General features: G+C 36.8%; 1 protein-coding gene across 4 annotated transcripts in view; it reads right to left on the bottom strand.

Moving 5' to 3' along the window:
• Positions 1-14,624, bottom strand: part of KLHL29 (kelch like family member 29) — a 2,735,259-nt gene that overhangs the window by 1,935,556 nt on the left and 785,079 nt on the right. The window lies entirely within an intron of this gene.

Raw genomic sequence — 14,624 nt, 5'->3', positions numbered from 1 at the left:
TTCATGAGTGTTATTTAGAGTATCACAATAATGCCACTGCACAGGGTGACAGGTTTAATGCTAGTAAGGGTGTTTATATTCTTCGGCACAGTTTATTCAGACAGCAGTACTACTACAATTTTAAATGTAAATGTAAGAACTTGGGTATTCTTCTAGCTTCTGCAGATATTACCAGTACAGTTGAATTTATGTGTTTTTTTTTTAAATGAGTCTGCTAAAAACATTCCAGAACATATTTCTAAAACCACTGGGCGTTTTAGTGCTATAATTGTAAAGTGTGTAGACAGACTTACTGTGGAGATTTTTTGAGTATCTTGTAACTAAAAGAAAAATATGTATTTTTCCACTATGCTGAATGCAATAGTGTTTACATAGGGCAAATGCTTAAAATGTGAATCATTTATATGGGAAAGACTGTTACAAAATTTTAAATCAGAATACGTGTCTAATGCAGATAACAATGTTCCACTATCTGTCAGTACAAATAAATAGCTACTGAGCTACTGATGAAAGTCATAGTTTTAAATATGGAGACTCAGAAGTGATTTTACAAATATCAGGAAAGGTGATGTCAGTAAAGAAAACACATTAGGAACTTACGGTTAAATACATGTTTCCTTTAAGCCACTAAAGAAAAGGAATTTATAGACTTAAACCACTGACTGTTTACTTGAATGATATGTTAACCTGAAAGTGGTGTGTGTGTGTGTGTGTGTGTGTGTGTGTGTGTGTGTGTGTGTGTGTGTGTGTGTGTGTGTGTGTGTGTGTGTGTGTGTGTGTGTGTGTGTGTGCATGCATGTGCACACACAGATATAAGTATATTTATAAGTATACTTTTCAGTAGTCTATTGTTCTATGAACCTATGAAGGGAATGTTACAAGGACAATTTTCAGACCATATTAAAAGTATCCAGTTTTAGTTTGTAGAGTTGTTTTATTACATAGCAAAGGTCTAAGAACTGAACTTTGGAGAATACCTTTTGTAGCAACTGTATTGTGAAGTTTTATTTATTCTTATAGTGCATTTTCTTTCTGCACAACAGTTTCTGAACCACTTGTATAATACAGTGCAGTTTTTATTGTTATGAAGGTGGTAGAACAGGAGGTCATAGTTCTGATTCAACTGCTTTTATGAATCTATTAGTACTATTAATGTAAAGGTCACAGTGGCCCAGTTTTATATACCTGGTTATTTATATGTTTGTTTACTTATAGTTCACTGACTAGGTGGTCCACTTGGGGAGAAAAACTTCACAAAGATACAGTTTCTAAGTTTAAAATCAGTGCTTAATGGTAACATTGTAAAATGATTACCCAGCCAACAAATTCTAAGTTATTTGCATGCAACTTACTTTTCTAAACATAAAATTAGCAAAGAGTCTGTACGTAAAGAGACTGGCTACAGCTTAGACAGGGATGACAAAAGTCAAGTGATAGATTTATTTCATCTTTTTTTCATCAGTAACCTTAGGCCTTCCCACAGTTGCTAGTCATCCCTTTCATTGCTATGTTCTAATGACTACTACCAAAATGGGTGCAAGAGCTTGCCAGCAATGAGACACCTTCCAGGCATATGAGGTATTTTTGGAGGTCTAACCCTACACCTTGGTGAAGATGAGCATGTCCTGCTGCATGTAAAATATGCTTTTTTCAGAACATTTTGTGAAGGTGAGGTGCAAAGCAATCTACTTGTACAGATATTCTACTGACATATCAAAAGGTGACAAAACATTTGAAATAATGGATGCAAAACTGTACTGCAGCATTTGCATAATAAAAGACAGAATCAAACAGTAAGACCAACAAGAAAACTGAAAAGGCCAGAAACAAATGGAACTAACAGGCAGACGGCCAAACACGGCCAAGCTTTAATGAAAGGGCAGCTAACAGGGAGAATCATTCACTGACGCAAGGGTAGCCAACAGGAACACAAGAGTTCAAATCCCTATTTAAAAAACTACCAGGGGACGGAGCATACTAGACATTCTTTGTGTTGCTAAAGAAATTACTGTTACTTCAAGTCAAGTTTCACCACCATTGATGTGCAGTGATGACAGGGTTATAAAGGTTAATTTGTTGCTAAATAATTCTGCCAAAGTGAAATCTAAACCAATGCACAGAAGGTTAATTACAGATTATATGGAAGCAAAACAGTAACTATGTAAAACTAACTGGAGTGAGGTGTTCAGTGGAAAAACTACAAATGGAATGTGGAAAGTTTTGAAAAATAATTTTTTTGGAGTGTAAAAAATCAAAAAAATGTTTAACATCAGGATCTAGGCATACAATTTCAGGGAGATATATTTCCTATAACAACAAAATATCTGATTAGGGTGAGAGACAAAATATATAAGAAATGGAAGAGAGGTTGAACTCCAATTTTGGAAACTGAAATAAATAAGCTGGACAAATAGATTAAGCATAGTGTGAGACAAGATTAAGAAAAATTTGAAGAAAATTTATATAAAAATATTAAGCATAATAGGAAACCTTTTTATATATGCATAAAATGTGGAAGGAGTAAAAACTGTGTGTAGATTCTAAAATGTATTCTCAGACACAACATATTATGGAAATATTTACAAAATCTTATGCAAAACAGTTTGGCTCAACAAAAGGGGTGATAAGTTGTCCTAGTGACAGACAGGTAACCCCAAATACTGGAATCAAATCGGATTATATTGAAAAAGAACTGCGCAAGCTGGGTCCAAACAAAACACAGGGAGGAGACAGAATTAGTAACAATAACATGAGAACACTTCAGCAAGAACTTACAGTACAATTATATCTATTATTCATTAGGTCATATAAATATGGGGAATTTCCTCAAGATTGGAGACATGCACTTATTAAACCTGTCTTTAAGGGAAAGGGGAGCAGGACAAACTCAGAGTCATATAGACCCTCAAGACTACTTTCATGTTGTGGAAAAATAATGGAGAAGGTAATATTGGATAAGTTATTGTCAGAACTGGATAGGTTTTGACTTGAAACCATATATCAGCATGCATGGACACGTACCCAAAGAGTGGCGTACAGCAACAGTGGTCCCTCTCCACAAAGGTGATGCCTCAAAGGACCCTGGAAACTATCGCCACATAAGCCTGACTAGCTTGGTCTGCAAAGCTATGGAAAGGATCATCATGGACCTCATAAATAAAGATATTGGGGACCTACAGACACTGGATCCTACCCAGTTCGGCTTTGTTAAGGGCAGATCCTGCCTCTTAAACCTGCTCGACTTCTTTGAAATAGTCACCAAGGCCATTGACGAAGGGACGGTGGTCCACACAGCCTACCTGGACCTCGCAAAAGCCTTCGATACAATACCCCACTCGGGCATTATAGATAAGCTCACCAGCTCAAATATAAACCCCTATGTCACTAGATGGGTTGCAAACTGGCTCAAGGACAGAACCCACATGGTTAGAATTGCTGCAGCCATGTCAGACTCCAAAGCAGTTACAAGTGGTGTCCCACAAGGCTCAGTCCTGGGACCTCTCTTGTTCGGTATATATTTCTCAGAGGTACAGGCCAACACAGAAGGACTGTGGCTGACCAAGTTCGCAGATGACTGCAAACTGGGCGCCATAATCGACTCTCCAGCTGACACAAGCATCCTCCAAAAGGGCCTCATAGAAACAGACAACTGGTGCCAGAGCTATGGCCTCAAGCTAAACGCCAAAAAGTGTATAGTCATCCCCTTTGGCAAAAACAAAGTGCCCACAAATTACCACATAGGTGGTAATCCATTAAGTACAGAAGAAGTAATTAGGGACCTGGGGACCCAAGTTGATAGCAATCTCTCATTTGACAACCACGTGGCCAAAGTGGTTAGAAAAACATTTTATATAGCCCACCTAATCATGAAGGGATTCACATCTAGATTAGGGGAGGTCATCGTGCCTCTTTACTCATCCCTCATCAGGCCCATAATCGAGTACAATGCCCCCTTTGGGATGTACCTTACCAAACACCTGCAGCAACTGGAAAGACCCCAAAAGTACCTCACCAAGAGGATCAAAGGGCTCAAACAGATGCCATATGCTGCCCGGTTAAAGAAACTCCAGCTCTACTCAGTGGCATACCACCTGTTCAGAGGCGACCTGTGCCTGACGTATAAAGCCATGTCCAACCCGGAATTAAGGGACATGCTGCACCTTAAAAAATCCAAATCCCATTGAGCTACACGCTCGAGAGACTTGAACCTCAGCACTGAAATAAATAGGACATGCTGGAGGGACAGATTCATAACCCAGAGGCTCCCTTCACTCTGGAATAAAATCCCAGTCCAGGTTAGGCAGAGTCCCTCATTGACTCTCTTCAAGAGGAATCTTGATGAGTGGATGGGAGATCGCAGGTTTACCCCAGCTATCACTTCTGTGTCACTGTTAGACAGAGGCACAGTATACTAACCACGAAAAAGGGCATAGCAAAATAAATTTAAAATGGGTGGCAAAAGCCAAACATACTCTGGCTAGGCTTATAAATGCCCTAGGGCAGATAGCCTAGTATGAACCTATGAACCTATATGTTGAAAACAGATCTATTACCACCTGTAACATGATGTTCTGTAACACTATAATAACAGCTATGAATGAAAAATTGTTCTGTGCTGTAATTTATATAGATTTAACTTCAGCATTTGACAGGATCATAAACAAAACACTGATCAGTACATTAGCACAACTAGGTATTGATGTACTCATGATAAAATGAATAGCTGCATGGCTTACAAATAGGAAATGGCAAGTATCAAACAGCAACTGGACAGGTGAAAACTTTGGTTACAGTCAGGGTGTCCCATAGGGCTCTGTCCTAGGCCCTTACTTGTTTAGATTGTAGCTTACATTCCTAACTTTTTCATCTGGGGTGTTCTACTGTCTATATGCAGATGACCTGAAATTGGGTAAACTGATTACATGTGTTACAGATAAGGCAGGTCTGAAAAATAACTTAACTAAATTGACCATTTGGGCACAGGAGAATAATATACTGCCAAAAACATCAAAAACTAGGCATATGCGATTTGGGAGACATAAATTGTAAGGTGAATACTTGATACAGCACATAGCGATTGAAACTGTAGACTTACTTAAGGACCTGGGTATACGGGTAGGTTCAGCTATGAGTTTTTCTAATCATATCAACCAATTGGTTAATGATAGTTATAGAACTATAGGTTGTATAAAAAGATTTATAAAGTTTAGGAAATCAAACATAATGAAGTTATTGTTTGTTAGTTACATTAGACCCAAACTTGAGTGTGGAATAACAATATGGAAACCCTATCAGAAAACAAGTATGAGTAAACTGGAAAGAGTACAGCAGAAATATAACAAAGGCATCCATGGATGTGAAAATTTAAGTTATTATGAAAGACTAAAATATCTGAACTTGTACAGTGTCTCTTACAGATATTTAAGAGGAGATCTTATTCAAGTATATAGGGCATTTAGAGACAACTACCTCTGGGAATATTTGGGGTTAACAAAAAGTACTAGAGAATCATCAGATAACCTATGTAGAAGATTCTATAGGAATGAGAAGTGTACTAATTGGTTCTCTGACAGAGTAGCTGATGCATGGAACAGGCTACTAAATTACATTAAAGCAAGTACTAGTTTACATATTTTTAAGAACAGCCTGGACACATTGTGGGAACACGTGTATATTGGCAAGCTAATGCCCGTGCTTGAAATATTTGTATGCATGTATGTATGTAAATCCCTTGATATAAAGATATGTAAGCCAAGGGTAATGGACCCTGCGACAATGCAAGGGGTGCTGTATAACCTGGAGGCATATATAGAGAAAATAGCTCATATATTAGACAAAGGAGCTCAGAGATGTACCCAGTACACCCAATGTACAACACTTTAAACACTAAAGCAGCATTGCGCTTCAAAAGCACGCATTGTGGTGAGTTTTGCTGGGACCATCACAAGCAATATCAAGCTGTAAACAAGCTTGCACTTGGCATGCTACCTTTACCATAAATGACTGTTTCAAAAATATGATTTTTGTTCTTTTGTTTCAAAACTAAACAGTGACAATAACCATAAATACTAAAGCTAGATATCATATTATAAATAAAATCATGATAACCATACTCTACAAATATTGCCCACCATAACCCTTAAAGCAACATACCCCAGTGCAAACCATTGCAAGCACAACAGCAATGTAAGGTAAAGTACACTAAATGTATGAAAAAAAGGAATAGAAGGCCAATAACTCAGTAGCCAGTACTTCTTTGGATAGGATGTCTTTGTACAATTAAACAGTTTGCTGAATATTAAACTAACTAGCAACGTCATGAAAATATAGATGCTTATGTGACTGAATTAAAGAACAAACCATAGGACTGAATGTAGTGAGTTGCATGATATAATAATCAGTGATAAAATTATCTGTGTCATTAAAAATGATCAAGCAACAGGCAGTTGACAGAGAATCAGAACTGACTTCGGATATAGCAGTGGATGTCTATAGCATAAGTGGCAATACAAGAATGCAATTGAAATCCTTACAGAAGAAACTGAAGTCTGTACAATTAAAATGTGGATGATAATGCAACAATGAAGCACAAAGTTAACTTGTAGGATTATAACAGAATAAAAAGTGCAGCAAGTTATATGGCAGTTACACAGTTGCCTAGGAGACACATAGTTACAATTATAGTGTTGCGTTATAGCTGTAGTAACAGTCATAAAAAATAAAATGTTAGTGTCTAACCAAATGTGCAAGATATGTGGAGGAAAAAACACTTAGCAAGAATATGTATGAAATTACATAAGTCTGTTGCACATAATTTGCATATTATTTAAGGTAAGAATGGAAAAAAAATCAAATGTTTCTGGGTACTGTCAAAATGCAGAACATTTACAATATTGCACAGTGAGTGCTGTGAACTGCTGCAGCTCAGAAAATGACACTGTCAATGCCAAATATGTTGACTTTTTGTTTTTCAGTTTTATGGACTTTTAAAACAATGAACAATAAATAGCTAACAACATACAGAAAAAATGTATTACACTCCAATTCAGAATTCTGAACAAACTTTAAAAACAAACTCATAACCACTTTCACTATATAAATAACCCAGCATTCCATGTATGATGACTCCTCCTTTGGCAAAATTTGCATCCAGCAAAAAATCATTCACATTTTCTTTTACATATTTACTTAGGATTGCATAACTAAGTAAAGTAGAATAGTAGAGTTTGCTATTGTTGGAGGGAACAGTGTTCAGCTGGTCAAAACCTTTGAAATTATATATAGTATTTCACAAATGCTTACATATTAGGCTGTCCACAGTTAGTAGAGATGAACTACCTTTAGACTTCCATTTCTTGGCACAAAGAAGTTTGATAAGACTAGCTAGTATCCAGTAGATCTCCAATGTACAATAAACTTTATAAAAGGATGTATTCCAAGGGCCAAAACCCCATCCAGATGCTGCAAGCACCTTATAGATTGCAGTCAGCTTTTGGCTAATATATTTCCAGTAAGCATGAACCACAGAACATTCTCAGAACATACTGGCTGTGTCTGTCTCTCTCATCTAACATCTCTGATAGTTTGAGTTTTGATTGCCAGAGTTTGCATGGGGTAAGATACCACCTGTTTCAGTTGTTTGTAAAACTGGGCAATTTTAGTTTATCGGTCATTTGCTAGAATGACTCCCACTGACTCCCGGACAGATAAATTCCTTCATGGGTTTCGATCAACCTTTATCAGGCATCTTAACATTTGCACTTTAATCCATAACATGTCTTTTTAAATTAAACTTGATTTTCCAGTTGTGAATATTCCCCATTTAAGCTAGCACTCTACCAGCCTTTTCTGAAGGATGGAAATGTTTTGCCCACGTGTTCCTGTAGGGATTTTTTAAAAGTCTGCCAACTCATTACACTCTAGGAACATATGCTTCCAGGTATCTCTTTCTACTCCATTACACCTCCAATATTTGCCATCTTTCCGAGGAAAAATTATTTGGAGCCTGCTTGAGCTATAATAGTATCTATGCAAACACTTCCAAGCAAAAATCATAAATATTCTACATATTGTTGCATATTTGGGAGCCATATATATGTCTTCCCATTCTTTATTTCTGAATTGCATATCTAATCTCCCTTCCCAATCTTTTCTAACCTCTTCTGATTGATTCATACAGCTATTGTGCAATATTTTATATGCCCTATTAATTACCCCTTTTTAACAGCAGCTTCTGTTCTATATTCCATTAAAAACACAACCAGTGCAGGTCTTTCATTTAGGATTTACCTATCCCTTTCTGTTTGATTACACACTTATAACAATCCATGATAGAGAAGGCAGTCACTAGCCTGCAACCCAAATATTTTCTTAGCCTTTTCCCATTCTATTACCTTTCCCTCTCTAATTATTTTCTCCCAGTACCTTGGTTCCTTTGCCAGCTTTCTCTAATAAATTCCAGCCCCCTCTTGCTTATTCTCTGCACCCCTAATTGCAGTCATCCCTATCGGCAGAATCAGCTTTCTCCATTCTGATGTTGACTTAGCTATTAGTATACTATCTGCTACTTTATGAATATAATATTCTGTATGACTGCTGTTATTTTCTTTAAGGATCTGCATCCAAAATTCCATTATTTTCTAATTTCTTGCATTAACCCCTGATTCATCATCAATCTCTTTCCAATCTGAAATCTAGCTTTCTGCTTGTGTTATATACAAAAGCCTTAACTATACAGCTCTAAAATATCCCTTCAAATCAGGTAATCCTACACTTCCTAGTTTTATTGGGAGGGTCAACTTATCTCATTTGACTCTTGGCCTCTTCTCCCAAATAAACTCCTTAAACTCTTTATTGATTAATATCGATAGCTTCTCCTCTGGTTGATAAAAATATGTCTGACCTGTGTATAAAACTAAAGGGATTGAAAACATTTTTACTGGCTGTATCTTGCTATCCATATCCATAGGCAAGAACTTTTGGTGTCTCAGTTTTTGTATTATCTTTTTAGTCTCATCTCACATACCTTTAGCTGCTATAACAGAATCTTTTTAATTCCTAAAACTAAATACTTCATTTTATCATGTCCCCGTAAATATGGGTAATGCTGAATTAATTCATGTGTGGGTACATAGTTTATTGCTATAGCCTTTGTTTTATCTTCATTAATTTTATATCCTAAAAAAAAACAAAAAAAATAAAACACAGAACTATCTCAGAATGTTCCAAAACATTAAGATGTCCTTTTCTCATTACATCAGGTAGGAAATAATATTATCTGCAAATAACAGCAACTTTTCTTGAACACCAAACCAATTCTACCCCTGAATTTCTGAATCCCTTATTTTCTTTACCGATGGTTCTAAAACAACCCAAATACAAAGAGGAAAGAGTTTACCCCTGCCTGGTTCCTCTGTTCAGACACAACTTATCAGACAAGAACCCTTCCACTTTGATTTTTGACAAAGATCTCTCATACAGTCTTCTAATTAACCTTATTATTCCATCAGGAAATGCAAATGCTTCCATTGCCCTTCTCATAAAATCCCATCTTACTCTGTTGGATGCTTTCCCTGCATCAAGACCCACCAATAACAGCAGGATTTTCTTATATTCTGCTTCCTTCTGGATTATTATTGTTCTATTAATGGTGTCAGGTGTTTGCCTCTCTTCCACAAAACCATACTAGTCCATATATATCAATTTTGTCATCACCCTTACCATTCTTTTAGCCATTATAGATGTAAACCTATGGACCTATGAACCTAAACACTTTATAATCATGGTTTAAAATTGAAATGGGCTTATATGAATCTGAATCAGATGGGTCTTTGCTGTCTTTAAATAGTACAGCCACCACAACTTTTTTCCAGGATGTTGCTGCCTCCCCTCCTTTTAAAATACTGTTAAAAAAAACCTTCTAGATCTTTATCACTTTTTTCCTTCCTAACTTCCAAACTTCCATCGGAATACAGAATGGTTATACATCGCCATTTTTATTTAATTTCCTCCAGTCTTAAATTTTAGTTGTTGACACTCATCTACCTCTAACCTTGGCATACTTAAGTCTTCCATAAATATTTCCATTTGTGCCTTTTTTACATTTCCCCACTTCTCTGTTTTATACAAACTTTCATAAAAATTTTCGAAATATATGTAATACCTCTGCAGGATCTCTGGTTATTTTTCTTGTTATAGGCTCCCTATGTTTGGCAACAGCTCTTTCTACTTTCACTGTGCAAAAAGTTTTTGTCCTCTGGAGTTATTATCAGGAAACAATAGCTTAACAGCAGTCATCTTTTTAAACTCATGCATATTTTCCAGGTACTCCTTTATTTTCTATTTAGCATGCTGCAATTGTGCCTCTTCTTGTTCTGTGAAATTCCTCTTAATTTGTAATACTCTAGCCTTTGTTAGCCCCTCTAAATAATTCTTAGTACTTTTTAACAATATCTGTTTTTTTTTTTTATTTCTACCCTATTTTTAAAATCAATCTTCATTTTATCTCACTCACTAGCTATAACTTCTGGAGTATTTTCTATCTTCCCTAATAACTCCCGGATAATTTCCACTACACATTTCTTACATTCTTCTCTTTTCAACAGGTAAGTGGGGAAGCACCAGTGTCTCATCTTTGCTTAACTACCTTGCATTTTTATCTTAGTAATTATTGGCACATGATCTGAAATTGTTATTGGATGTGTTTCAAAGTTCTCAGTTAAATGCACATGTTCCTGTGAAACAGAAGTCTAGTAAGGTTATTGTACCTTGGGAAATAATATGTAAATTCTCTCTGCGTTCCTACTACTGAATTCAGATCTTTCATACCAAATATTTTCATAACTTTCTTCAGAAATGTATCCTCTTTTGTTATATTTTCCTTTCTAGCACCCACCCCCCCGATACAGCCTCATTGCTGCAAATCAAATTACAATTCCCACATATAAATAATATTCTCTGCTGAAAACTGATTATTTCTTCCAATTTTATAGCTCCATAATGGCAGTTTCTGGTGGAATATAAATACATGCCAGCGTAATTCTCATCCCTTGCTAGAAGCCACCTACAACCACAAATCTGCCATTATTATCTTTTTTCCTCTTCTATCACTATTGGAGCTACACTTCAATTAATTTAAGTACTCCTCTTCTCTTTTGTGCCTGATATTCTGCAGAATATCCATCCTGAAATCCTTTCTTTATCAAATTCAAATGCTCAGTTCTTTCCAAATGTGTCTGTTGTAGATGTGCTACTTGCACCCTACATTTCTTAATATAATTAAGTATTCTGTTTATATCTGTAAGACCACTCACATTCCAAGATAAAATGGAAAGTGCCATCATTACGGTAAGAAGTCATTATCCCCATCTATTTTATATGGCAGCTTTTTAAATGTCTATTTTCAGATGTTGTGATACATGCACCAGTTAATGTTTGGCAGCTTAATCCTTTATATAGCTTTTTCTTATCATCAACATTGGAACCAATGTTTCATTTTACAAGACTTTTGGTTTTAATAAAGTCCTTCAGACAAAAAACAAACAAACAAAAAAAAAAAACAAAACAAATCCACCCCCATAACCTGTTAACATATTGCAAGTACACATAACTATGTATATTTTCAAATAATGAAGTTTAACCCTCCTAATAGGATGATTTGTACCAAGCAGACAGCTGCTACCTTAGGTCCTAATTAACCTGAAATTGAGGTTATCCATGCAAAGACACATGCTGTTGCCTGTACTTCCACTTACACTAATTGGTACCTTTTCTTCTTCTACTTCTTTTTTTATCATTATTCCCCCAGATGTGAAAACAACTTGCATGCATCCAGAAATCATTAACTTTTATCCTTGAAGAAACCAGTGTTCTGTCTTTTATTGCCTTACTATCAGCTTGTCTCCATGGAAATGTGAGAGCAAAAAGAAAAAAAAGTACTTTGCTGCAGTCTGAAAGACAAGATGAAACATTTATTATGAAAGGAAAACTTTTTTATTATATTCAGTGTTCTTAAATGTATTTGTTTCCACTTAAAATTTATTATTGGATTAAGCCAAGGGACTTAATTTAGAAATTCATCTATGTAAAAGTAAGAGAAAACATATAATCTCTACATATATTATGATCTACTACATGTACTTTTACACCACATCACCCACATCAACAATCCAAGATTAGGATCAAGTCTTTCTGTTGGTAGGTTTGCATCTATGCTATTAAAGGTCTTGGCTGTTTTCTCACAGCCAGATTTAGAATCCTTTCAGTTAACTGATCCTGCTGTGCAGCACCAGTCCAGTTGCTTGTTTGCACTTTCATAAAATTAATACTGTCTTTTCCTTTTAGCTTGTCTGGTAGAGCAGAAAATCTTAGATTTTCCCTACATGCTCTGTCCTCTAATTCTACCATTTTTTTTTAAACAACTCTCCTTCAGTAATTTGAAACTGTCAGCCTTTTCTTCATTTCAACTTCTGATTTTTTTATCAGCTCATATGAATATTTGTTTAAAGGTTTTTCCATTTCTCCACATCTTTTTTTTAAGTGGATATACTTCTTCAGCATTTTGTTTATTTTAATCAGCATTGAGCACATTTTACTTATTTTTTCCTCTAGATTACTAGAAGTTATGTCTTGCACCAAAGTTGGGTGGTCGCGGTGGTGCAGCGGTTACCATTGCCGCCTCACAGCAAGAGGCCCTCCAGTTCAATCCTCGGTTGGGGTGCCTTCTGTGCGGAGACTGCATGTCCTCCCTGTGGTCGCATGGGTTTCCTCTGGGTGCTCCAGTTTCCTCCCACATCCCAAAGACATGCTATAGGTGGATTGGACTCTCTAAATTGGCCCTAGGTGTGAGTGCATGCATATGTTTGCCTTCTGTGGAAGGTTGGGCACCGGGCTGACAACTCGACAGCATAAAACTCCACTGCCAGTCATGAGCGGACAGGTGATCTGCTGTGGTGACCTCTAACCGGGAAAAGCCAGAAGAAGAAAAGGATGTCTTGCACCAAAGTTACAGCTTGAACTGCTTTTTGCTGAACAGTCGCATGATTCTTTCCAGTGTTTTCTCTTCACCTTTTCTAGTTGAGTTTCTTTCAGCCTCTCTTAGTTTTTCTTCTTTGTTGGCATTCAGGCAGTGTACTTACTAGCCAGAAATGCCATTTTACTCAAGGTGATAATATCACTGACTACTGTTTCTCAATTTCTGATTTCATACTGGGAGAGCTGAAGTTAAGTTGTTGATCAGTGTGCAGCCATCTTGGAAGTCCTTAGAATCCCTTTGCTGATCCAATACTTGACTGATTTGTTTACCTCTTAGCTGCCTAACCAGGGTTTGATATGTGATGCAGTGCATTGGTTATCTTCCACAGGCAAGACCACTAACTTCAACACTTTCATTACATCTTTGCCCTAGCCATTCTGTGGGTAGTTGTGTCTGAAGATTGCAACCTATCATTTGGGGTCCAACAATATTGACAATCTTCCCTTGTATACTCCATCTAAAAAATAATGTTGAATTGGAATGCTGCAATGTAGCTTACCAAGTGAGAAAGGCCCGAACTCCTGAGTATACTGGGAATATAAGCTACCAAGGCATACACCCTTCTTCCCTCATTTCTCAGTACTGCATCATTAATGAGGCCCTGCAGGCATTCTAACCCTGGATATTTCACAGAAACGGAGAAGTTCCTAAGAAGGTAAAGCACATGTGGCAGAATCAGTATTAGTATTGCTTGAGTTTTTACAGTGATATCAGAAAAAGATATTCACCCTGAGTGTAATACTAGATATTTCAATGATAAGGTCTTTAATATTACTGTCTACAGTAATGATTATGGATTTCCCCAAGCTGGTGCCTAGGTACTTAGAGGAGATGATACATGGAATGCCCCTACAATCCATTTCAAAGTTGGCCTGGCTGCAGCAGATCACTAATGGTTTAGCAGCATTACAATCTAAACCAGTTGCTTCCCCAAAATGCAAGAATGTATCCATAACATAATTAAAGATGCTGGGTAACTCATCAGAACACAACTGTCAGCAAAACGTAAAAAAAGATCAGGTCTTTCCATCCCTGGCCAGCTGTTCTTCTAAGATACTCCTGATCTGCCCATGCCAGTTCATCTATAACCAACAGAAAGAATCTGGAGGATAGCGGTCATTGCTGCTCCTTCTGAGCACTCCCAAGTTTGAAAGGCCTGCATTGATTAGGACTGTAAAGGTACGACTGGTGTACAGGATCTTGATCCAACTCATAAAATTGGAGCCTAAGTCTCTCCGATATAGAACCCTAAACAAGAAGTCTCAGCTGACTGTCTCAAATATAATCATTCCAGCTTACCTTTGACTTTGCTCTGAATGATAAAAGGAGGCTAATTCTCAACAGTTATCTGCGATGTCCCTCCTTTTTGAATCCATTTTGATCTGGCAGAATTAATTGTGGCAACACCTTGTGAAATCTGTGTGCCAGGATTTTGGCAAAGATTTTAGGTCAAGATTGATTAATAAGATATGTCTGAAACCTCCCAGTGTTGGTTGAGCAAAAGTAGTGGAATCAATGACAAGGTTGCTTGGTTTATGTCCATGTGTAAACCCTGTACATGGTCCAGATTATTTAAGACTTTTGCCAGTGT

Source organism: Protopterus annectens, chromosome 2.part1, assembly GCF_019279795.1.
Source record: "Protopterus annectens isolate FY-2018-M chromosome 2.part1, PAN1.0, whole genome shotgun sequence".
Classification (NCBI taxonomy): domain Eukaryota; kingdom Metazoa; phylum Chordata; order Ceratodontiformes; family Protopteridae; genus Protopterus; species Protopterus annectens.
The sequence above is the reverse complement of the archived record's forward strand: the minus strand, read 5'-3'. Positions and strand labels throughout refer to the sequence as shown.